Source organism: Stegostoma tigrinum, chromosome 41 (genome assembly GCF_030684315.1).
Source record: "Stegostoma tigrinum isolate sSteTig4 chromosome 41, sSteTig4.hap1, whole genome shotgun sequence".
In the NCBI taxonomy this organism is placed as follows: Eukaryota; Metazoa; Chordata; class Chondrichthyes; order Orectolobiformes; family Stegostomatidae; genus Stegostoma; species Stegostoma tigrinum.
Window position 1 is genome coordinate 15,311,903 of NC_081394.1, and position 21,985 is coordinate 15,333,887.

The 21,985-nt window shown below is 46.7% G+C and overlaps 1 protein-coding gene across 1 annotated transcript in view; it reads left to right on the forward strand.

Annotated features, from left to right (window-relative positions):
* pou2f2b (POU class 2 homeobox 2b) overlaps positions 1 to 21,985 on the forward strand; it is a 500,776-nt gene that overhangs the window by 43,815 nt on the left and 434,976 nt on the right. The window contains exon 2 of the mRNA XM_059641378.1: positions 10,762 to 10,858. The gene's annotated coding sequence lies outside the window, so the exon portion shown is untranslated. The remainder of the gene's footprint in view (positions 1 to 10,761; positions 10,859 to 21,985) is intronic.

The window sequence follows — 21,985 nt, forward strand, 5'->3', positions numbered from 1 at the left end:
TTGCTCGCGTTGGACTAGTGTGGTCAAGGTCAGAAATCACACAGCGCCAGGTTATAGTCCCGACAGATTTATTGCGAGGCTCCGAAAGCTTGTGTTTTCAAATAACCCTGTTGGACTGTAACCTGGTGTGGTGTGATTTCTGACCATCTCCAACAACAGAGAATCTGACATTGTCCCTTGACATTCAATGGTGTTGCCATCATTAAATCCCCACAATCAATATCCTGGGGGTTACCGTTGACCAGAAACTTAAGTGGAATCACCAGATAAACACAGTGGCTCCAAGAGTAGGCCGGAAGCTAGGAATACTACAGCAAGTAACTCACCTCCTGACTCCCCCCAAAGCCTGTCCACCACCTACAAGGCACAGGGCAGGATTGTGATGGAATACACCCCACATGCCTGGATTATTCAGCTCTTTTGTCCATGTTTGAACCAAGGCTGTAATAAGGTCAGGAGCTGAGTGGTCCTGGTGGAACCCAAACTGGGCATCATTAAGCAGGTTATATCTGAGCACGTGCTGCTTAATAGCCCTGTGACTGACACCTTCCATCACTTTACTGATAATTGAGGGGAGACTGATGGGGCCGGATTGGATTTGTCCTGCTTTGTGCAAAGGACATACTTAACCAATTTTCCACTTTCTCGGGTAGATACCAGGGTTGTAACTGTACTGGAACAGCTTGGCTAAGGGAGCAGCAAGCTTTGGAGCACAAGTCTTCAGTACTGTTGCCAGAATGTTATCAGGGCCTGTAGCCTTTGTAGTGTCTCCAACTATAAGTTGGAATCATGTGGATTGAATGGAATTGGCTGAAGCCTGGTACCTGTAATCCTGTGGGACCACTGGAGGAGGCTGAGATGGATCATCTACTTGGCACTTCTGGCTGAAGACTACTGCGAAAGTTTCAACCTTAGCTTTTGCACTGATGTGCTGGGCTCTTCCATCTTTGAGGATGTGGATATTTGTGAAGCCTTCTCCTCCAGTGAGTCATTTAATTGTCCACCGCCATTCATGACTGTATGTGGCAGGACTGCAGATCTGAGATCTGATTCGTTGGTTGTGGGATCGCTTAGCTCTGCCTATCACTTCGTTGTTTGGTGAACAAGTAGCCGTGTTTGGTGGCTTCACCAGGTTGATACCTAGTCTTCAGGTGCACCTGGTACTGCTCCTGGCGTGTCCTTCCTGCACTCTCCGTTGAACCAGGGTTGATCCCTTGGCTTGATGGTAATGGTTGAGTGGGGGATATGCCGGGCCGTGAGGTTACATATTATACTGAAGTATATTGCTGCTGTTGATGGCCCGCAGTGCCTCATGGATGCCAAGTCTTGAGTTGCTAGATCTGTGTAAAGCCTGTCCCATGTAGCACGTGATAGTGCCACGCAACACAATGGAAGTTCTTCTCAATGTGAAGGCAGGACATTGTCTCCACAAGGACTGTGCGATGGTCACTGTTACCGATACTGTCATGGACTGCCACTGGGTCTGGGGACAGTGTATGGGCCTGAGTGCTGTCTATCACAAAAGACTACACTTCATCTGATCTGATTTATTGTTGTCAAATGTACCTAAGTACAGTGAAAAGTTTTTTTTCTAGCGAGCAGTACAGGCAGATCATAACAGACAAGGACATACAGTGCTTCGACAGAGTGAGGTATACAAGGAAATTTGAGAGGCGCGTTTATCAGCCTGATAAAGTCTGAGACGAAGCTGCTCCTGAACCTGTTGGTGCGAGTGTTCAAGCTTCTGTATCTTCTGCCTGACACAAGAGGTTGTAGGAGATCATTCCCAGGGTGTGGTGGGTCTTTGATGATGTTGGCAGCCTTTCCCCAGCAACGTGCCGTGTAAATGGAGTCCATGGATGGGAGGCTGGTTTCCGTGACGGTCTGGGCTGTGTACACCACCTTCTGTAGTTTCTCACGGCCCTGGGCAGAGCAGTTGCCGTACCAGGCCGTTCTGCACCCGGACAGTTTGCTTTCAATGGTGCATCTGTAGAAGTTGGTGAGGGACCTTGTGGACATGGCACATTTCCTGAGCTCCCTGAGGAAGAAGAGGCCTTGTTCTACCTCCTTGACTGTTCCATCTACGTGGGACGTCTAGGACAGGTTGTTGGTTATCATCACTCCGAACGAGCTAGACGCTCTCCACCCTCTCCACCTCCGCTGCATTGACCGAGATGGGGGGGGGGGGGGCACGTGTCCTTCTCCTTTCTTCCTGAAGCTGATCAGTTCTTTACTTTTGCCGACACTGAGAGAGAGATTGCTATCAATGCACGTGATACCATGCCCTCTATCTCCCTTCTGTATTCTGACTCATCATTGTTTGATATCCAGCCGACAACAGCCGCCCCAGTTGTATATGGCAGAGGGTGACACTGTGCGTGTTAGTGCTGTGTACCACAGAGGACCACATTGTCTGTCTCTGTGAATATCATACATGGTGGCCCTCCTGGTCTGACACCATCATGTCAATCCGCTGAGGTGGTGCACTGGAGTCCAAACCCAATCTTTCTGGAGTTGTCAGTAAATGTGAAAAATTGGTCAGAGACATCACTGACTCGTTTCCTTTGACTCTCTTCCGATTTCTTCTGAATCTTAGTGAACGAGGTGAGATTGCGGTTTTGCTTTCCTCCCGTAGTCGAGACTTCACTTCTTCTCTGCCACTGCAGATCTTTCCTCAGCTGCAGACTTGTCAAGAGAGCAACAGACAGAGAGAGAGAGAGAGAGAGAGAGAGAGAGAGAGAGATGGCTGTGCTTCTGCATTGTCCACTCTCAAAAGTTTACTTGTCTGCCCAAGGAACCAATCACTCGGTTGTTAGAACGATGAGCACCTCATAAACCCCGAACAACTGGTTGAAAAACCAATCAAAGGCTGTGTCTCTGGGCAAAAAAAAGGAGTCACCTGTAGACAGGACGGTGAGGAAGGTGTTTGGGACGCTTGCCTTTATTGGTCAGTGCATTGAGTACAGGAGTTGGGAGGGTCATGTTGCGGCTGTACAGGACATTGGTCAGGGCCACTTCTGGAATACTGTGTGCAATTCTGGTCTCCCTGCTACAGGAAGGCAGTTGTGAAACTTGAAAGGATTCAGAAAAGATTTACCAGGATGTTGCCAGGGTCGGAGGGTTTGAGCTACAGGGAGAGGCTGAATAGGCTGGGGCTGTTTTCCCTGAAGTGTCGGGGGCTGAGGGGTGACCTTGTAGAGGTTTATAAAATCATGAGAGGCATGGATAGGGGGAATAGTCGTGTTTTCCCCAGGGTGGGGAGTCTGAAACAAGAGGGCAAAGGTTTAAGGTGAGAGGGGAGAGATTTAAAAGGGACCTAAGGGGCACTTTTTCCACACAGAGGGTGGTGTGTGTATGGAACGAGCTGCCAGAGGAAGTGTTGGGGGCTGGAACAAATTATAATATTTAAAGGGTTTCTGGATGGGGACATGGATAGGAAGGGTTTAGAGGGATATGGGCCAAATGCTGGCAAACAGGATTAAATTAATTTAGGAGATAACAAGAACTGCTGATGCTGGAGTCAATGATAACACAGTGTGAAGCTGGATGAACACAGCAGGCCAGGCAGCATCAGAGGAGTAGGAAAGCTGACGTTTCGGGTCAGCACCCTTCTTCAGAATTTAGGAAGTGTGGTGGGCATGGACACGTTGGACTGAGGGGTTTCCATGCTGTACAGCTCTATGACACTAAATACAAACAGAGAATACAAATCAGGAGTTGTATTGTTGGGAATAACCGAGGAAGCAGTTCAATTGTCTCTGAAATGATTCTTATGCTGATCAGAGCATTGCTTGTTGATTGGCATCTGGATGTTTTTACTTGTTTACAAAAGGCATAGGGTGGCTGGTTCACACCGAGATACGTATGTACTAATTAAAAGGCATAGTTTACAGCAACTGTCAAAGAGTGCGAGCACTGTATCACACATGGCGTGTGGGTATATGCTGCAGGGTGTGAGCACTGTATCACACACAGTGTGTGGGGATATACTGCAGGGTGTGAGCACATGCTGGGCCCTTGAGTATTTTTAAGTTAATCGTGAAAAGATTTTTGGTCTTTTGTGGAGTTAATGGATTTGGAAGTGGGTGGAAAAACTAGTTGAAGCTAAAGTTTGAAAATGATGGTGTATCAGGAAGCAATGGTCTCATGGTGTTGTTGCAGAACTGTTAATCCAGAGACCCAGATAATGTTCTGGGGACACAGTTTGAAATCTCACCATGGCAGATGGTGGAATTTGAATTGAATACATATCTGGAATTAAGAGTCTAATGATAACCGTGAATCAGTTGTCGATTCTCAGGAAAAACCCATCTGGTTCACTCATGTTCTTTAGGGAGGAAACTGCCATCCTTACCTGGTCTGGCCTACATGTGACTCCAGTCCCACAGCAATGTGGTTGACTCTGAACTTCCCTCTGGGCAATTAGGGATGGGCAATAAATGCTGCCTGGCCAGTGACACCCTCATTCTGAATAAATAAAGTATTCAGTGATAAAAAAAATTATTTTACTGCTCAGATGACTAGGTTTTCCAATAGAATTTCTTGGCCTTGCCAGCCTCCTGCAAGATCTTCAAACCTAACAGTGTTCTCATGTTTCATCATTCAAACATGTGCTCAGTTTCTCTCTCTTCAGGCTTTTTCAACATATTCTGTCATGGGATATGTTATCATACACAACGCCTCATTTATCCTGGAGTCTGATGGGTTTTGGTCTGTTTTCTTGACCGTTTGGAAGATTGAGAGGTGATTGGATTGGAACATTCTCACCAGGGTTTGACAGTAAAGTGCTGAGGATGGGACAGGGAGACGGGGGTGTGCGTGGTTTGATTTCCCCTCCCTGGTGGACCTCAAAACATTGCAAACAGCTTCCGAGTTAAAAACAAACGGTTCAGGACTGAGATAAGGGAGGGATTTGTTCACTCAGAGGATGAGTAATCTTTGGAGAGCTCTAGCCCAGAGGTTTGTGGAGGTTCAGTCACTGGATGTGCCAAAAACTAAAATCAAGTCAGGTCTTGCTGTTAGGTATGTTCAGGATTATGGGGACTGTGTGTGAAAATTGCATTTGGTACTTGATCAGGCTTGACTGAAATTGACAGAGCAGTTTTGATGGGCCGAAGGGCCTCCTACTCCTTACGTTGCCATCAATGATATTTCAATAGCAAAATAACTTTAATGTTTAAAGAAAATACAAAGCGCAATTTTCTTTTTTAAAAGCACTGTTTATTTTTTCTGCTGAGTTGCTCTATGCAGCGTCTGGTGTGTTACTCTTTATTGCCCAGAAAAAGTGGAGGCTGGAGGATTAGCGAGGTGCAGGAATGTACACGATAAAGCGAGGCAGAATGGGATCACCAGCAATGCCAGGTCATGTTTTTGCAAAGAAATGCAGCAAATTATCGGAATCAAAAGCTTCAGGGGAGTGGAGCAAAGACACAGCAGGTTACTGGAGACGCAGTGGCATGTGCTTGTTTGTTTTATTTGCAAACATGTACCTTATTCATGAAAAAAAATCTTCATGTGCATACGCAGTTCCGTTCTGTACGGAGGTAGTAAGAACTGCTGATGCTGGAGTCAGCGATAACAGTGCGGAGCTGGATGAGCACAGCAGATCAGGCAGCATCAGAGGAACAGGAAAGTTGATGTTTCAGGTCAGGGCCCTTTTTCTGAAGAAATGTCAGCTTTCCTGCTCTTCTGATGCTGCCGGGCCTGCTGTGTTCATCCAGCTCTACACTGTGTTATCTCCATTCTATACAATCTTTGTATATGGAGGATAAACATTGACGTTTGACTATTTCTACGGCTGCAACAAAAGAGACATGTCACTCTCGTGCAAAATAGAATTTACAGATAGTTGAGGCACTGATGGGGAGGGGTGACCGATAACTGAACAGATCTCCATTTACAGAGCAGGAAAGCTGATATTTCGGGCCTAGACCCTTCTTCAGAAATGGGGGAGAGGAAGGGGGTTCTGAAATAAATAGGGAGAGAGGGGGAGGCGGATAGAAGATGGATAGAGGAGAAGATAGGTGGAGAGGAGACAGACAAGTTAAAGAGGCGGGGGTGGAGCCAGTAAAGGTGAGTATAGGTGGGGAGGCAGGGAGGGGATAGGTCAGCCCAGGGAGGACAGACAGGTCACGGTGACAGGATGTGGTTAGTAGTTAGGGGATCGGGTGCGGCTTGAGATGGGAGGAGGGGATAGGTGAGAGGAAAAACAGGTTCGGGACGTGGGGACGAACTGGGCTGGTTTTGGGATGCTGTAGGGGGAGGGGAGATTTTGAAGCTTTTGAAGTTCACATTGACACTATTGGGCTGCAGGGTTCCCAAGCGGAATATGAGATGCTGTTCCTGCAACATTCGGGTGGCATCATTGTGGCACTGCAGGAGGCCCAGGATGGTCATGTTGTCTGAGGAATGGGAGGGTAGTTGGATTCTCCAGCATCCAGCCATTCCTATTATCTCAGACCTCCATTTACCTTCAGCAGGAAGCCCTCAGACCGTGGTCTTTCCCCACTGCGCCTTGGCAGCAACTGCCCTGAGCTTTAGTGTATCCCTCAGACTTTGGACTGTGTCAGTCTGCAACTCGGCCAGGGTCACCTCCTTGCTCAGGAAGATCAACAAGGTTTCAGGCAGAACCAAAGAGCATCTTTCACAGAGTTAATGGTCCTCCAGACACAGTTGATGTTTGTTGCAGTGTGTGTTCTGGGAAGCAGACCATGGAGAACAGAATCCCGCGTTGTGGAGCTGCTCGGAATGAACCTCAACAAAAAACATTGCATCTTCCTCCAGTCTTTCTTTGCAAAGGCACATTCCAGAAGGAGATGCGTGTGACTGCCTCAACTCCACCACAGACACTTTGAGGGCAGCTTGTGGTGGCGCAGGCCGACTGGGTGTAGAGACAGGATCTCATGGGTACTGCCCTTCTCTCCACCCGCCAAGCAATGTCTTGGTGCTTGTTAGAAAGTTCTGGTGATGAGGCATTCTGCCAAATGGCTTTGACAGTCTGCTCAAGGAACCAGGCGACAGGATCCTCCCTCTCCCTTTCCCTCAGGGCCTTGAGGACACGACGTGCCGACCACTTCCTGATGGCCTCCACTTGTCCAGTATTCTGTTGACCCAAACCCATGCTGTTGGGACAAAACTCTCACCATGGCATCTGTTGGAATTTAAAATTCAGCTCATTAATGATAGGTATGCAAGTACCTTTTATTAGAGTGACAGAGCTGTACAGCGCAGAAACAGACCCTTTGGTCCAACCCATCCATGCTGACCAGATATCCTAAATTAATCTAGTCCCATTTGCCAATGTTTGGCCCATCTCCCTCTAAACCCTTCCTATCCATGTACTCGTCCAGGTGCCTTTTAAATGCTGTAACTGTTCCAGCCCCCACCACTTCCTCTGGCAGCTCGTTCCATACACGCACCACCGTCTGTGAGAAAAAGGTGCCCCTTAGGTCCCTTTTAAATCTTTTCCCTCTCACCTTAAACATATGCCCCTCTAGTTTTGGACTCCCCTACCCTGAGGATATAGACCTTCTCTATTCACCCTACCCATGCCCCTCATGATTTTATAAACTGCTATAAGGTCACCCCTCAGCCTCTGACGCTCCAGGGAAAATAGCCCCAGCCTATTCAGCCTCTCCCTGTAGCTCAAACCCTCCAACCCCGGCAATATCCTTGTAAATCTTTTCTGAACTGTTTCTAGTTTCACAACATCCTTCCTACAGCAGGGAGACCAGAATTGCACACAGTATTCCAGAAGTGACCCTAACCAATGTCCTGTACAGCCGCAACATGACCCTCCCAACCCCTGTACTCAATGCACTGACCAATAAAGGCAAGCGTACCGAATATTGTTGCTAATTTTGCCAAGCTGCCATTGACTGATGGACTGGGATGGATTTCCCTTCTAACCCCGATTGAGATCTATGGATAGGCTGGGAGATGCACTCCCTACTGAAGTCCAGGCCTGAGCTGTGCTGGCTGGATGACCCCGACCACAACAGGAGATCTAAGTACAATCTTTGCAAAGCCATTAGAGACACCAAGAGACAGCACCACTTGAAACTAGAATTCCAGAATGGCCACACAGACACATGTCACATGTGGCGAGGCTTCATAGAAGTCCTGCATTGTGGAAGCAGGCCATTTGGCCCATTGAGTCCACAATTGCCCTTTGAAGAGCATGCCACCCAGTCCCACCCCCTACCCTATCCCCGTAACCCTACATTTTCCATGGCTAACCCACCTAGCCTGCATATCCCTGGACAATATGAGCAATTTCCCATGGCCTGTCCACCTAATGTGCACATCTTTGGACTGAGAGAGGAAACCGGAGCGCCCGGAGGAACCCCACGCAGACACGGGATGATGTGCGAACCCTGCACCAATAGTTTCATGAGGAAGGAATCGAACCCGGGTCCCTGGCCCTGTGAGGCAGCAGTGCCATTGGAATTGGGCCTTCAGGTTCCTGGGAATGATGGTCACCGACAATTGCTCCTGATTCACTCGTGTTGATGCTACATAGAACATAGAACAATACAGCGCAGATCAGGCCCTTCGGCCCTCGATGTTGCGCTGACCTGTGAACTAATCTAAGCTCTTCCCCCTACACTATCCCATCATCATCCACATCCGCAGTCAAGAAAGCACAGCAATGCCTGTACCTCCGCAGAAGGCTGAGGAAATCTGGCATGTCCAAATGTGTCTTATCATTTTCTACATTTGCACCATAGAAAGCATCCTACCTGGATGCATCACAGCACAGTATGGCAGCTGCTTTACTTGAGACTGCACGGAACCACAGAGAGACGTGAACACAGCCCAGTCCGTCACACAAACCAACCTCTCGTCCATTGACCCCATCTACATTCCCCGTTGCCTTGGGAAGGCGCCCAAAATCATCAGTGACCCCTCCCACTCCCGTTCTACTCTATTCCATTCTCTTCTGTTAAAGCTTAAACACGCACCCCTAGAGATTTAAGAACAGCTCCTTCCTGCTGTTATCAGGCTTATGAACTGACCTCTCATATGTTAGAGTTGATCTTTCTCTGAACCGTCCCTGTAGTTGCAACATGATAATTCTGCATTATGTTCTATTACCCCGATGTACTTATGAAAAGGTATGATTTGTCTGAATAGCATGCAAAACAAAACTTTTCCCTATATCCTGGTACATGTGACGGTAATCAATCAAAGTTAGTTTTCTGGGAACAGTTACAGTACTAGCAGTAAGCAGTGTTGGTTATCTCCGTGGTGATAAGCCCCTATCTTCAATTGTGCTGACTGAGATTGAACTTTTCCCACCAGTGGATGCTCGGCATGTTCCGTGTGTTGAATACATGTTGCGCTTGTGATTCTGTTTGGAACTACACTTTCTACAATCTAATGGGGCGGGGGGGCGGGGGGGGGGGGGGTGGTGATGACATCGATTCTGACTCTTTCATCTTGTTGCCAGGCCTTTGGGAGGGTAGTGATGCTAGTTTGGGGCTGACCATGTGAGAATCATTCAAACTTTCCTCACTGTACTTACTGATCCTGCGTCCTCTTGTTGAATTGGTAGTTCATTGTTAAATCCTCCTCGATTGAAGAATGTTATGGACCAGACCAGCTCCCTCAAAATATTTTAAGAAAGTAGTCTAGTCCTTAACGTTTCTTATTTTAAAGGCAGATGTAAAATGCCATGTTCCCAATACAATGCAACTGGTCAAGCTACTCAACTTAACGCAGAACACAATTTATTTAAACATTATCATTAAAAATACAGACTAAAGACAGAGGAATTTTGAATAACTTAACTATTAGAAAACTTAACTGAGTAATAGATACAATACCTATTACACATTAACTGTTCCAATTTAGTAATGCCCCACAAACACACTAGGTAAATACAGCCACAGATTCTCACATGCAGTTCTCCAATCCAGCAGGCAAACAAAAAGTCACGAGAAAATTCAGAGAGAGTAGCAGCCAGGAGACATTAACTGAAGCTTCCAACTCTGCTGAGAGCACCAAACAGCTTCTGCTTAAAGTTAAACCTTAAAAGTCCAGAAAAGCCTGATCTGTGAAAGCTGGCCACATCCATTCAGGCTGTAAAACAAAAACCCAAGGCCTCCCAAACTGTTTACTTAAGTGGCCTTCAGTAGCCAGCTCGGTACCTTATTCAATCTCTTCCCTTAAAAGGAACTGGGACAAATAACCTCTTAAAAGCATTGTCACAATAACTTCTCATCCCTCACACAGTAACTATACGGTCTTTAATTCTTTCAAATTTCCGTTCCACTACCGTCAACATCATATAAATCCATCCCAAAGCTTTCTACTGATTCTCTCTAACCACTGATGACATTTTGCCAGTTTGTCACTTGAATTTCTTTTCACATGAAAGTACACATGAACTGCTTTGACTGGGATTTGGGAGGAAGCTCATTTGGACTAGAGGAGCAGCGCAGACTTGTTTGACCGCTTTTGGTGGTGTTATGGGCTAGACCCCCTCAAAATACATTAAGGACGTAGCCTCGACCCTACTGAAAACCGGAAGCTAAAAATTCCTGGTTCTGTGGGAGCTCGGCCCCGCCTGCTCAGGCTGCTTCTATTGTTCTAACTTTTAAAGAAAAGGCCTCACAAGTTGATTACTTTGTTGGCTTTGAAGCAAACATACAAAAAAAAACAGGACCAGATACACCGCTTAAAGTCACAGTATCATCACATAAATAATTTGTGGGGAAAAAAGTAACGGCTAATCGAGACCATTTTTGTTTTCCACAGGGTAGTGGACATGTGGAAGGGAACCCCAGTAACCACTGTCAGTGCTGTGTGAATTAACACCTTCACGAAGGAACGGCACGGACATCAGGATTCACAGGTGAATATCAATCCTGTGTGTGGTGGGATGGTTGCATTTCTCGGTGGGAGGTGGGGGCGACACGGTTTACTGGCAGGAGGTTTGCGTTGAATCGAAAAGGTTTTTGTTAAGCTGATGTACTCTGCTTAACTTCAAGTTGAGTTGCACTGCTCTCCTTCAGCCAATGTGTAGTTCAACAGTTGAAAAGTGAAACTCCAACCCTGAATGTCTAGATGTTCAGGCCTGTGTGTACGTGTGGGTGTGTGTGTATGTTGGTGTGTGTGTGTGTGTGTGTGTGTGCGCGCGCGCGCGCGTGTGTGTGTGACCGACTGTGTGGATGGATGGGTGTGTTTGTGTGTGTGTGTGTGTGGGTCGGAGTGTGTGTGTGTGGGTGGGTGGGAGTGTGTGTATGTGTGTGTGTGGGTCGGAGTGTGTGTGTGTGGGTGGGTGGGAGTGCGTGTATATGTGTGTATGTGTGTGTGTGTGTGTGTGTGTGTGTGTGAGAGACTGAGTGTAGGTGGGTGGGTATGTGTGTGCCTGTGGGTGGGTGTGTGTGAGAGACTGTGTGAGTGTAGGTGGGTGGGTGGGTGTGTGTGTGTGTGTGTGTGTGTGTGTGTGTGTGCGTGCCTGTGTGTGGGTGTGTGAGAGACTGTGTGAGTGTAGGTGGGTGTGTGTGTGTGTGTGTGTGTGTGTGTGTGTGTGTGTGTGTGTGTGTGTGCCTGCCTGTGGGTGGGTGTGTGTGAGAGACTGTGTGAGTGTGGGTGGGTGGGTATGTGTGTGTGTGTGCCTGTGGGTGCGTGAGTATGAGTTTAATTTGTTAATTTCCGCGCCACTTGAAATAAACGAACCACACCGCTCCATTCACCGGCTCTAACAGTTGACATGAGTGACTGGAATGTCTTTTTACAAAAAGAAGAGGTGTGTGACAAAGGTTTTTGCTTTGGACTCCTCAGACCCATCCCGCACCCTTTTCTCTTGTGACTGCTTGAGGCATACTTGTTTTTTTTGCCCTGTTGAGTAAAAGTGGAAAAGCTTCAGGTACATGTTTCGCTTTTCTTCAGCAAGATTCAGACCCTGTGCCAGCAATGTCTGAAGATGGGGAATGGGGAATTCCTCCGAATTCAACAGTAAAATCGCTGAAAGTGCGCAGGGCGCATTCGCTCTGTTTTTCTGAGCAGCGCTGCTCACTCTCAGAGATTAGAATAATTCTGAGGTAAGAGTTGGTAAGGTTAGAGGATGCATGATAGGAGACACACAGCAGATTGGTAGCCTCTTTATATTTCACAATTTGTTTGCGACAGAGTCGTGCCCTGATTCTAAGGGCTGTACATTCACTGTGAAAGAGCTATAAAACTGTAAGAGTTGCAAAAGTCGTTCGCTTGCTCTGAATCAGAGGTGGCATGTTACTGGAAGGAAAATAAATCTCTTTATTGGACTGAACACAAGCTAAACAGTGAGCATGCATCTAACTGTTATTCTGAAAGAGCTCATTTAACAGTCAGTAACCAGCTGCAGGCAAAGCATAAGAGCTCCCTGGATTAAGAGCACAAGCCACAGTCAAGCTGTGACAAAACAGAAAGCAAGCCAGACGAAGCAGAGCTCGGGGCTATAGCGATCGGTTGGTTCAGTTCTCCCATGTTTCAGGTAGGTGCGACACCATTTTCTGAAGAGGGTGCTGTGCTAGGGGTACAACAGCAGATGGCATCAGTGAGCTGGATGGCCAGGGAGCACAATTGTGATAAGAGATAATGGGGACTGCAGATGCTGGAGAATCCGAGATAACAAAGCGTGAAGCTGGATGAGCACAGCAGGCCAAGCAGCATCTTAGGAGCACAAAAGCTGACATTTCGGGCCTACACCCTTCTGGCCCGAAACGTCAGCTTTTGTGCTCCTGAGATGCTGCTTGGCCTGCTGTGCTCATCCAGCTCCACACTTTGTTATCAGGGAGCACAATGTCATGTTTGCGATACCACTATCTGATTGGTTAACCTGGCCTTTTTTAACCCCAGATCCGTCTGAACATGTGAGAACGTTCCAGGAGAGCTTCTGGGAATGTGACAAAAGCCCCTGACTTCTTTGCTGGCCGCAAGTCTTCTTCTAAAAACCTTATCCCCACCCAGAAGCTCCAGCCTCATTTCCAACACATGAGAGACCTCATGAAGGTCATTGTCACTGTAGCTCAGATAGCTGTCTCGGCAACCTCCCTGCCTCTTCACACATCATGGTTAAAGTCATACACTCATACAGCACAGAAATAGACCCTTCGGTCCAACCAGTCCATGCTGACCATAATCCCAAACTAAACTAGTCCCACCTACCTGGTCCTGGCCCATATCCCTTGAAACCTTTCTTATTCATCTCCTTATCTGAAAGTCTTTTAAACGTTGTAATTGTACCCACATCCACCACTTCCTCAGGATGTTCAGTCCACACATGAACGGCTGTCTGTGGAAAACAAAAATGCCCCTCATGTTTTTATTTTAATCTTCCTCCTCTCATCTTAAAAGTATTGCCCTCTAGTCCTGAACTCCCCCATCCAAGTGAAAATGTATCTGCCATTCACCTTATCTATACCCCTCGTCATTTTATAAACCTCCGATATGTCACCCCTCAACCTTGTACGCTCCAGTGAAAGAAGTCCCAGCCTCTCCTTTTAACTCAAACCTTCCACACCCAGCAACCTCCTGGTAAACCTCCTCTGAACCCTCTCCAGCTTTACAGTATCCTTCCTAGAACTGGGCGACCAGGATGCGACGCAGCAGAAGCCTCACCAATGTCCTGTACAACCATAACATGACGCCCCAACTCCTGTTCCCTCAGGTCTGAGCACCGAACGTAAATGTGTTAAATGCGTCCTTAACCATCCTGTCTAACTGTGATGCAAACTTCAAAGAATTGCGTACCTGCATCCCTAGGTCCCTCTGGTCTACACCATTACCTGGGGCCCTACCATTAATTGTATAATCTCTGCCTTTGTTTGTTTTACCAAAATGCAATACCGTTCATTTATCCAAATTAAACTCCATCTGCCACTCCTCAGCCCATTGCCTCAATTGATCAAAATCTCTTTGTAGTCTTAGATAAACTTGTTCGCAGCCACTATACCACTCATAAGACCATAAGACATAGGAGTGGAAGTAAGGCCATTCAGCCCATCAAGTCCACTCCACCATTTAAATCATAGCTGATGGGCATTTCAACACCACTTCCCTGCACTCTCCCTGTAGCCCTTGATTCCTTGTGAGATCAAGAATCAAGAATTTTAGTTGTTACCCATTTTAGTGTTACCTGCAAACTTACTATATTCTGTTCCAACCATCTTTGTAAGTGACAAACGGAAGTGGGCCGAGCACCAATCCCTGTGGAACATCAGTGGTCACAGGCCTCCACCCTGAAAAATAACCCTCTTCCATCACTCTCTGTGTCCTGCCACCCAAGCCAGTTTCGTACCCAGTTGTCAAGATCACACTGAACCCCATGTCAACTAACTTTACAAATTAATCTACATGGGCTACCCTCTCCTGACCCCATTGCTTTCAACCTTGGACTCATGTTATACTCTGCTTCCTTCCTTGTCTCCCCATATCTGCTCTCTGGAGCTCAGGAGCAGGCACATGACCAGAGTTAGTCAGAGCTTTTCAATGGCGAGGAATGGAAAGATTACAAAGAAACAGAACAGAGAGGGTGTGTGCCTCATGTCAGGCGAATTCTTTCACTAAGGACTGGGCAAAATACAATTGGTTGAGTGGAGAATTGAAGAGGAACATCAGACTGGCAAAGAGAGCGTGAGAACAATAGCTCGCACAAAGGGAAAACACCAAATCTCTTCTCTAGCTATGTAAACAGTAACTGGTTAGTAGGAGGTGGAGAGGGTTCTGTTATGGACCAGACTAAAACCCCTTCACATATATCAAGGAGATTACTGAGATCCAAACTGTTTCTTATTTAAAGGCAAGTGTAAGGTGCTAGGTTCCAGATGTAATTCAATTGGTTACACTACTTAAGCAAAACACATTTTATTCTTACTCTACAGCAAGACAAAAGGAAAAAGAATTCATTTCACTTTAACTCTATTGGAAAACTTAACAGAATAATCTATTATTTAACTACTGAACAGTAACTGTTCCAATATACTAATATCCCATAAACACACCCTCAACAAAAGCAAAATCAATAAAACAAATTGCGTCTTACATGCAATATTTTTCCAGTTCAGGAGAAAAGAACATCAAGAGAAAACACTGTGTGTGTGTGTGTGTGTGTGTGTGTGTGTGTGTGTGTGTGTGTGTGTGTGTGTGTGTGTGTGTGTGTGTGTGTGAGAGAGAGGGAGCTCAAGCATTTTGCTAAAACAGGGAGAGATATATGGCAGCTTCAAACCCCAGCACAACTCCGGAGAGTTAAACTAAGATCCTGATTCTGTGGGAGCCTGACACCACCCATTCATGCTGCTCCATTTGTTCCAACTTTTGAAAAACAGACCCAAGGCCTCACACAGATAGGAGGAACTGCAGATGCTGGAGAATCTGAGATAACAAGGTGTCGAGCAGGATGAACACAGCAGGCCAAGCAGCATCAGAGGAGCAGGAAGACTGATGTTTTGGGCTTAGACCCTTCTTCAGAAATGGGGGAGGGGAAAGGGATTCTGAAATAAATAGGGAGAGAGGGGGAGGCAGATAGAAGATGGGTAGAGGGGAAGATAGGTGGAGAGGAGACAGACAGGTCAAAGAAGTGGCAATGGAGCCAGTAGAAGTGAGTATAGGTGGGGAGGTAGGGAGGGGATAGGTCAGACCAGGGAGGACAGACAGGTCAAGGGGGTGGGATGAGGTTAGCAGTTAGGAAATGGGGATTGGGCTTGAGGTGGGAGGAGGGGATAGTTGAGAGGAAGAACAGGTTAGAGTGGCAGGGACGAGCTGGGCTGGTTTTGGGATGCGGTAGGGGAAGGGGAGATTTTGAACTTGTCAACCAGCCCCCACCACTTCCATACTCAGCCCATACACACACCACCCTCTGTGCGAAAAAGTTGCCCCTCAGGTCCCTTTTAAATCCTCCCTGTCTCACCTTAAACCATGCCCCTCTAGTTTTGGACTTCCCCTACCCTGAGGAAAAGATCTTCTTTATTCATCCTATCCATGCCCCTCATGATTTTATAAACCTCTACAAGGCCAACCCTCAGCCTCCGACGCTCCAGGGAAAATAGCCCCGACCTATTCAGCCTCTCCCTGTAGCTCAACCCCGGCAACATCCTTGTAAATCTTTTCTGAACACTTTCATGATTCACAACATCCTTCCTGTAGCAGGGAGACCAGAATTGCACACAGAATTCCAAAAGTGGCCCTAACCAATGTCCCGTACAGCCGCAACATGACCCTCCCAACTCCGTGTACTCAATGCACTGACCAATAAAGGCAAGCGTCCCAAACACCTTCCTCACCGCCCTGTCCACCTGCGACTCCACTTTCAAGGAACTATGAACCTGCCCACCCCCCTCAGGGTCTCTTTGCCCAGCAACGCTTACGATTTTGAAGCAGAGCGCCACAAAGACTATCTATGTGACTTCTGAGACTGTGGGGGAAGATTTTCTGATGGGAGCCAGGAGTGTGTAATGACATTGAATAGTAATGTACAGATTGTACAATGGTAATGGCAATGTGGCATTTCGAGGAAACTGAATGGGAAGTGGGGTCTCGTCCAGAGTCATGGAGAATGTGTGCAATTTAGTTGCTCTGTGTAAAGAAGATTTAACATGTCAGAGACAAATGGCAGTCAGACTACATAAAAAGACACACATCTTCCCCCACAAACAGAAGACAAACCTTTATCCCTTTTGCTTTCACAGACACATGATATTTAAAATCGAGTAACTCTGTCAGATCTTCACATTTCTACTTTCTTTGAGTTTTCCCATTGTTAGTCCTCTGCTTTCAAACTTATCATTTGACAGGAGCATCGACGACACAAGCATGTTATGAGCTTAAAAAGAAGATTGATTCAATGTGTAAGCAGAGTACTAAAATGTGCTCCAAATACTTAAAGTAGCAGAAATAAATACCGACTTTCAGAGTGAATATGGTCAGTCTTGGTTGAGATTTACAGTAGCAGAAGATGAACGACAGTCAGTGTGAACTTGCTGGTGTTTCACCTTTTGGAAGAGGACATTGTTTAAGCCACTTTTGGAATACTGTGTGCATTTCTGGTCTCCTTGCTATAGGAATGATGTAGTGAAAGATCATTGGTTCAGAAACGATTTACAAGGATGTTGCCAGGGTTGGGAGGGTTTGAGCTACAGGGAGAGGCTAAATAAGCTGTGGCTATTTTCCCTGGAGCATCAGAGACTGAGGGGTGATCTTATGGAGGTTTATAAAATCATGAGGGACATGGATAGGGTGAATAAGAAAGGCATTTTCCCCAGGGTGGGGGAGTCCAAACCTAGAGGGGAAAGATTGAAAAGGGACATAAGGGGCAACTTTTTCACACCGAGGGTGGTGTGTGTATGGAACGAGCTGCCAGAGGAAGTGGTGGAGGCTGGTACAGTTACAACATTTCACAGGCATCCGGAAAGGATATGGGCCAAATGCTGGAAAATGGGACTAGATTAATATAGGATATCTGGTCAGCATGGATGGATTGGGCCGAAGGGTCTGTGTCCGTGCTGTACAGCTCTAAGACAACCTACTTACTTCTCAAACTTAGACTTACTTAGAGGATGCTGGCAGGTCCCTTTACCCAAAACACTGGAGGAAAGTTCAGCTTTTGTGACAGCAAATGGACTTTACCAGTTTAGATTTATGCCATTTGGTTTGAAAAATGCACCAGTCACACTTCAAAGACTGAAAAACTGGATAATTTGGGATTACCCAACTGTGTGGTGTACATTGACAAGCTGATGATTTTTAGTTGCACAGGGAAGGAACATTTGGAGCATCTATTGGAATTGTTCAGTCGACTTTGGGAGGCAGGTTTGGTGATAAACTTTGCTGAGAGGGTGGTGTGTGTCAGGAGTGAGCTGCCAGAGGAAGTGGTGGAGACTAGTGCAATTACAACATTTAAAAGGTGTCTGGATGGGTGCATGGATAACAAGAGTTTAGGGGGATATGTGCCAAATGCTGGCAATAGGACTAGATTAATTTAGGAAAGCTGGTCGGCATGGATGGGTTGGACTGAAGGGTTTGTTTTGGTGCTGTACAGCTCTATGACGCTGCTGTTCCACATGTGTTCTCACTAGTTCAGGAAGTGAATTTTTCAACTCCTCCAAAATAACAGTCTCTCTAAGAACGCCATTTGCTTGATCTATTTTCAATGCACTTATCCAACTATCGGAATTGCTTTGTATGATCCTTTCACACTCAATGTAGGTTTGACCAGGATCCCTCCTGAGATTCCTGAAACGTTGTCTGTAGCTTTGTGGCACTTGCTCATATGGACTTGAGATTGCTTTTTTTCACCTCCTCATACTTACCGGATACCTTCTCTGCTAGTGATGCAAATACCTCACTCGCTCTATTAATTACCTTTGTTTGGATCAACAAAACTCACAGGGTCACCTGCCACTGCATTTATTTAGCCACTTTCACAAATGAGATGGAAAAGTCTTCTACATCCTTCTCATCAAATTTAGGCACAGCTGGGCCATATTTAAACAGATCCACACCAGGCCTTTGGCTCTAATGGGTTTGTTCCTCATCATTGTCTCAGTCAGTACTCCTATTTTTGACCATTGCCATTTTACGTTCACTTTAGTCTGCTTTTCCTCCATTAAGTCACCCCTTAGTTACACATGGACAGTGGATAGAGTCTGACCAGGCAGCTCAGAGCTAGTCCCTAGAGTGAGGAGACTCTCTGACACTCCTGTTTATATCTGTCTGCCAGGGTTCCCTGTGGGCCCGGGTTAACCACCCCAGTCAGGGATTTCATACTCAGTGAGATCTACCTGGTTCCAGTCACCTCATCCCTCCTCCCCTAAGTCCAGGGGTGTAGGCCTGCTGTTTTTCTTGTAGTTTCTCCGGGGATGTTTTGGCCCCAGGTCTGGTTCCCCTGACTCTGATTTGGATGCAGGCAGTGTGTACTAGACCATAGCCTGTCTCTTGTGAATGTGACTAATACATCCGAGAGCCTGTGTTTCACAAGCGATGCTCGTCATTTGTGATCATCATCCCTGAGTTTGCTGACAACTTTATGCACGTCTAGCTGCTTTGACTGGGCATCCACAACAACCAGGAACATTGAGCCCATGACAGGATTAGCCTATGTGACATACAACTAAATCCAGGCCATTCCCACGAAAGTGGGGGAGTGCTGGTGGTGATTTTTCTCCTGATTGATACTTTGGGCACTGCCCCACCAACGCTGCTGTGCATCTAACCCTGGCCACCAAACATGACTTCTTGCCAACATTTTCATTTTGGAAACTCTTGGTGGGGTTGAGCCGGTACCTGGCAGGTGACCTTTACTCGGGACAGCCCCTCTCACTTCTTGCTATAATATGCCGGTCTCGACTGTCATCTGGTCTCACTGGATTGGAAAGGTTTCAATCTGGATTGCGATGTCCCTTCTTTTTCCCCACTCTCCATCCCCCCATCACCACCAGATGTTTCAGTTTTGCCAGGATGGCATCTGCCCACAGCTGGATGTTGTTACCGGTAAACGGAGGGGTGTCCAGGAAGTTTGAAACCAGAATGGACCCTTGCTGTGGTGGCACCACCGGTGGCGTACCTGCCAGCGGGATGTGGCTCAGGGCATCCACATTTACCACTTGGCCTCCCAAACCTGTACTTGTACGCACTGAGAATAAGGGCCCAATGTTGAATGGTACCATGCTGAATGTTCTGTTTGAGTAGCCCTCGCTGGGGTTTGTGGCCCATTATTATTACAAGTTTACATCCATGGAATTTCCTCACACTGAAGATGACCTGCCAAACCTTCCTTCTCCATCTGGGCATATCTTTCCTCGGTATTAGCCAAAGTCTGTGGGGCAATACCATCTGCTGTGTGAGCCAACACTTCCCAGATACCACACAGGGTGGTAGCACACGTCACAACTACCTCTTGCTTTGGATGACCGATCCTTTGCAACTCCCTAAAGGCTACTTGTCAGGTACATGACCGCCTCTGAGGCTGATCCCTTTTCACAATGGCATTGATAAGGGCGCTGAGGGAGAGGCCAGGTTATGTACGGTAATAATTCACCGACTCAAGGAAATACCTAGACTGCAGTAAAGGCTTGGGAGCCAGGGCTCCTTTGATAGACCTCGCTTTATCTTCCAGCCGGGCATAACCCAGTTTTGTTGACTGTTTCTTCTGCTATTAATCCTAACTCAAACTGTTTCATTTCCTTTTCACATACAAACTGCTTTATTTGCAATTGCATTTTAGCCATTTCCAGTGATACTGTTAGCGTTCCGGCCAGTCATAAATATAGAGCTATTGCAGTGATTATTTCTCATTTCCTCACAGATATAGGCAACTCCGACTTCAGAGTGTGGAGCTGGAAGAACACAGCAGGCCAGGCAGCATCACAGGAGCAGGAAAGTTGAAGTTTCAGGTTGAGGCCCTTCTTCAGAAAACCTTCAGCTTCACACTGTGTTATCTCTGACTCCAGCACCTGCAGTTCTCCTTATTTCTGAACTCCCTTCCCCCTTCCCCCATTTCTGAAGAAGGGTCCTGACCCGAAACGTCAGCTTTCCTGCTCCTCCGATGCTGCCTGGCCTGCTGTGTTCATCCAACTCCACACTGTGTCATCTCGAACTCTAGCAGATCCCAAGCAGAGCCCCCAGTTTGTCATGGACTAAACCAAACCCCTTCAAATATATCAAGAGATTACCCTAGACCCAAACTTTTTTATTTAAAGGCAAGTGTAAGGTGCTGTGTTTCCAATTAATTAATTTGGTTACACTACTTAAGCAAAACACACTTTATTCTTACTCTGAAGTAAGGTACAGGATATAACAATTCACCTAACTTTAAATCTATTGGAAAACTTAACAATAATAGATTACTTAACGACTGAACAGTAACAGTTCCAAGATAGTAACATCTTATAAACATACCCTTAGCACGGGCAAACTCAGTGAAATGGATTGTGCCTCACACACAATATTTCTGCAGTCAAGGAGGGAAGAGAAAATTCTAGCAGAGAAACAGAGAGGAAGAACTCGAGCATTTCGCTTGTAGCGGGAATGGATGTATGGCAGCTTCCGAACCCTCAACAACTACTGAGAGCTACACTAAAACCCTTGTTCTGTGATTCCACCCATTCAGGCTGCTTCTATTGTTCGAATTTTAAAGTTAAACAACCCCAAGGCCTCACAAGCTGTTTACTGTTCTGGCTTGCAACAGACCGCTCAACACCTCCATCTCAACCTCTTTTCATTGAAAAATCAGGACAAAATATACCTGTTAAAGCCATCATGTCATCACAGTTGTACTGGGGGCAAATAGAGGTGGGGGGGAGCAGGATGAAATGAAACCCTTCAGTGATTATGCTGACTGATGTTTGCTGAGCAGATGGGGGTGAATGTTGGATGTGCTAGAAAGGCTGTCAGTACAGAGAATGGAAAACATTGATGTGGATGTTCAGGTTACTGAAGGAAGTGGAGATGGAGACAGTGTGGAAAGGGTTTGTCGGGAGCTTTGGAACATCCCCAGGCAGGGAGGGACAGGGGAGTGCCAAGACTTGGCCAATGGGCAGTGTGGCCTGCCTGTTGTAGAAAGCCTGTAATGGCATTCCCAGCGAGCACAGTCGGAATCGTGGGTAGCGGGTCAAACCGTGTAACTGGGCACTTGGAGAGGTTTGAGCCAATTAAAGAGAGACTGTGCAGCAGATCGCAATCTGATTGAGTTTGCTGACAAAGTATCAGAGAAGGTTGATGAAGGGAATGTGGTGGGTGTTGTTTTAAGGCTTTTGTCAACATGTGACAGGAAAGGCCGGGGAACCACATTGAGGCTCTTGGAATAGGAGGGTCAGTGTTAACTTGGATATGCAGGTTAGAAGACAGAAAATCATGGTCAGGGATTACAAAGTGTGGAGCTGGATGAACACAGCAGGCCAAGCACCATCTTAGGAGCTCAAAAGCTGATGTTTCGGGCCTAGACCCTTCATCAGAATTGTGCTCCTAAGACACTGCTTGGCCTGCTGTGTTCATCCAGCTCCAC